This window comes from Austrofundulus limnaeus, unplaced genomic scaffold (assembly GCF_001266775.1).
Source record: "Austrofundulus limnaeus strain Quisiro unplaced genomic scaffold, Austrofundulus_limnaeus-1.0 Scaffold12, whole genome shotgun sequence".
Lineage (NCBI taxonomy): Eukaryota > Metazoa > Chordata > Actinopteri > Cyprinodontiformes > Rivulidae > Austrofundulus > Austrofundulus limnaeus.
The window spans coordinates 2,989,668-2,994,023 of record NW_013952414.1 but is presented as its reverse complement, the minus strand read 5'-3'; the positions used below and the strand labels follow the sequence as shown (position 1 = coordinate 2,994,023).

General features: G+C 34.9%; 1 protein-coding gene across 3 annotated transcripts in view; it reads right to left on the bottom strand.

The window, feature by feature from the left end:
- Window positions 1-2,941, bottom strand: part of sulf1 (sulfatase 1) — a 48,819-nt gene extending 45,878 nt beyond the window's left edge. Inside the window, exon 1 of one of the 3 annotated variants that reach the window (XM_014002301.1) lies at window positions 2,847-2,941. The gene's annotated coding sequence lies outside the window, so the exon portion shown is untranslated. The remainder of the gene's footprint in view (window positions 1-2,846) is intronic. The other 2 variants (XM_014002302.1, XM_014002300.1) reach the window with 2 other exon arrangements.
- Between the last annotated feature and the right edge of the window lie 1,415 nt (window positions 2,942-4,356).

Here is a 4,356-nt window from a genome sequence, read left to right as displayed (position 1 = left end):
AAGCATCTTACTAAAAATTACTTTGGTAAAAGTTAAAGTCTCCTTTAGGAATATTACTTGACTAAAAGTACAAGCATCTTACTAAAAATTACTTTGGTAAAAGTTAAAGTCTCCTTTAGGAATATTACTTGAGTAAAAGTACAAGTATCTTACTAAAAATTACTTTGGTAAAAGTTAAAGTCTCCTTTAGGAATATTACTTGAGTAAAAGTACAAGTATCTTACTAAAAATTACTTTGGTAAAAGTTAAAGTCTCCTTTAGGAATATTACTTGAGTAAAAGTACAAGTATCTTACTAAAAATTACTTTGGTAAAAGTTAAAGTCTCCTTTAGGAATATTACTTGAGTAAAAGTCTTAAAGTATCTGATACTTTTTGTACTTAAGTATCAAAAGTGAATTTCTGACACAAAATCTAAGCATTAAAAGTAAAAATACTGAGTAAAAGTGAGCAGTTATATTTTCCAAAATGACATTTATTGGGAGGCGACTTCTCCAAATAATATTTTTTTCTAACGGTGTGCAGCTATGATGGGTTGTGTACAAGCTAATAGCGTGTCAGACTGGTATTTATTTTTACTTCTCATCCAACCACAATTAAATTCACTCTATCCAGGAGACACAATTTATCAGGATAGTTTTTCTTTAAGTATTAACAATTCGGAATAAAATAGGAGTAACGACTTTCTACTTCTTACCTTTTTTTAAAAATGTAGTGAGTAGAAAGTACAGATAACTGTGTAAAAATGTAATGAGTAAAAGTAAAAAGTACGCTGAAAAATAATTTCTCAAGTACAGATAGCCAAAATTTGTACTTAAGTACAGTAACAAGGTATTTGTACTTAGTTACTTTAAAATGCTGAATAAATGCACATTATCTTTTGTTAATTTCAGAGTTTTAGACTAAAATATGATCTGTTTTTGAAAAACGACAAAAATATCAAAGTTTTGGTCAAATCTTGAAAACATTGCATGCAAAAAATAAAGCATGCAGCTTTTGGAGAGGATGATTTAGAATTTGCAGCAGGTAGATACCATGTTCAATTGTTTTGTTTAAAGTTTTAACTCTCTCCAAGCCATAATAAAGGGTCAAATTTTGATTTGTTAGTCGCATGTAAAGAGAACCAATCAGATCAGGCGTAGACTGATGCCGTGAAACAATGGAAATGGTTGCACAAGACTACACATGTTTAATAAGTAAAACCCGAGCCTGGTGTCCACATGGCAAACTTAACACACGGTATTTAAGTAGAATATGTTTTCTGTGGCCCAGGGAGATGAAACACAGGGATGCTGCTGTGGTGTTTAACAGGGTGTTTGTTGGGCTCCGGGTCAGGAGGAAAGTGCTGAGGCTTCGTGTGATTTAGGATTTGCACGCGGGTGGGAAGAGAAGCCTTTTAATCTGTGCCCTGGACTCTGTTTCTTCTCACTAGATGAAAATCAGCGACATGAATGGCTTAACCGCTGGGATGTTTACGACTCAATGGAGGGCCACACAGTGCAAGCAATCATTTAGAATAGGTACAAGAGCACGGAACATCCACTCGCTGAGCTCCAGCACCTTTTAACTATCAAACCCCTCCTTTCACCCACTGCTTCTGTTTTAGCTTTGCTTTAAATGCGCAAAAATCACAATTTTAGAGATGGCTCCTGAGTGTTTAACCATTATTAGTGTCACAAAAAAAGGGACAGCTGTCAAAAGGGAAGCCTGAAGGAGTTAGGTCTCAAACAGGTGCAAATTCCAGTAATCCCAGAGTACACTTGAAGACTATTGTGTCTGTAAAACTTGGCAAAGTAGCACGTTGGAAGTGACGGCCAGCAGAGATGTCTGACAGGTTCACCTGCTTTCATCCCTCAGTACAAATGATTTTCACATTGTGGAAATGTGGCTCAAGATTCTTCATTTGAAGCTGTATGGGTGGTGGAGCGATCATAAAACAACCCCCAATAATCCAATTAAGAACACAATTTCCTTTAGTACACAAGTGTCAGACTGTATGGGCAGAGAAAGGGTAAGAGAAGGCTTTCCTGTTCTGCAGCGACTGCAATGGAAAAAAATGTAAACGAAGTTTTAAAGATTTAAAGAAAAAGGGCTTTAGACCTCCACTTTGTAACTGTGCTGCTTGGCTGACGATCAGCGCTTTAGTCTGAGATTTTTTAGCTCAAAGGCAAAATGCCTTTTACAGGGAGTGAGAGTGAGTCTACTCTACACATGCTTGAATATGCATGAGAAGAGTCTCCAGCTGGCTTTATGATCTTATGACAGGAAGAATACAAATAAGGCAGAAAAAAGTTGAAACCAAATGGGTTTTTTTTCAACAAACCAAAATTGTAGGTTATTGTATTTTTATTCCCACTAGCCACTATTTTAAAATCAAAGTTTCAAGTGGGAATTTATATGCAATGTTTGTTTTTCAGATTCAGATTCTTTCATTCAACATAACATCAGGGATGCACTGTAGAACAAAATTACGATGCATATTAGCACACAACATAAACAGCTTGACAAACTATAAAGCAATGTAGGGTTCAAAATACTAAAATCAAACAAAGTATCTTAGGCATATAAAAACAAATCAGAATAAAAATATAGTAATAACATAAAATAAAACAAAGTAGAAATAGAGTGAGGTAGAATCCAGATGAATATCGAGGTAGAGGTGGTTTAAATAAAAGATATGTAGTAGCAGTTAGTGTGCCTTTGTGCAATACATAACAGTATGTGATATATTTTGATTGATTACATATAAAAATTATTTTCAACCTTATTCTTTCACATCAATTCTTCTATTTGTTGCAAGGGTTTGTGTTTTTTTTCATTATTTTCCATTTAGTGTTCATGCTGTTACCTGCTCCTCTGTTCCTGCAGCTCCTCTCACTCCTGCTTGTCCTCCTCACAGGTGTTTGTCATTTCAGTTCATTAGTGTCTCTGTAGAGTAGACTGTATCTTTGTGTTGATAGAGTTTTGCCTTGAGACCTGTGAATGTTTCTGCAGTGGTTGTGATTGATTTCTTTTTTATTAAAACATCTTAAAATCATGATTCATCGAGTTCCTCGTGGGTTCTGTCTGCAACTTGGATTCAAAAACAACCTTTGAAACCAGATGCACACAGTGGTACTTCCTGGCCCCTCCTTTCATGATGTCTTTGTTAGCAAATTCAGTCTTTAATAGAATAGAAATAGCCTTTATTGTCCCGCAGTGAGGAAATTCATTAACATCAATTAACATGTGCTAATCTACCTTAGCATTCAAACACTGTATTTAAATTAGGCTCAATTCATTACAAAGTCAATGAAATTTGTGTTTGACAAGTTTGAGGAAGTGATTGACCATTCAGTTAGAAGTCRCTGTTAAAGTAAACAATAACACTTTTAATGTTTTTAGCTCATTTTGTTCTGAGCAGGAAATCAAAAAAGCACCATTTAATTCCTCATTCTTCATTTCCTGTTCCTGTCTGAATGGTTAAAGGATACAGAAAACAGCTTTAAGTGATTGACTGAGATTTATGAGCAAGTTGGCGTGCAAAAAAATCAGTTTAAAAACACAGAGGTTTACATTATGCCAGTGCACATTGAGCCTCTTATAAATCACTAAGTTTGTTTCTGCAAGGTATTTTTCTTAGTAGATTATTAGCTGGCACACCACTAAAAGACACGGTTATAACAAATGTAATAAACAAGCACGAGTGTTTAGAAATATCACATTCTAGCTGAACTGGATTTAAAGTTCCAATGTAATCTTCTAAAGAACCTAGAAAAACAGCGCCTCTTTTTATGGTGAATGATTAATGTGTTTAGTTTGGTGTCAGACCTGCTGAAACCAACGGCTTAAGAAAGAAAGGAATAAAACATGATGATCACTTTATGAGCTCCTTGCCTCATATGGTAAAACACTCGGGCTTGTGGTGAAATCAAAACACTTTTTAAATGAATAAAAAAATAGTCATAAGTAATACAGCATGTCACTTGAATAAACCTGCTGCAGAGGAAAAAAATGTTTCTTCACTCATCAAATCACTTCATATGAGTTAAGAGTCACAAAGAGTCACTGACGCTTGCAGTTCTCATGCTGTATGGCAAAAAAATGTAGCAATTGGACAAAAAGATCTAGAAGAATTGCATTTCCTGCAAAAATGTGTTGTGAATGCTTATTGCTGAATAATTTAGCTGAAAGCTGCTGAAGAAGCTATGCTTATATAAAGTGCTTGCTGAATTTTAACTGTTGAGGTGGAACCCAAAATTAGCTGAATGATTGCTGAAATTTGCTGAAGAAAACAAACAAACTGTGAAAACAAGAGCTTCAATGGGTGGAGAACAGCTGAAAATGCAGAAATATGCAGATAAATAGTAAAAAAAAAA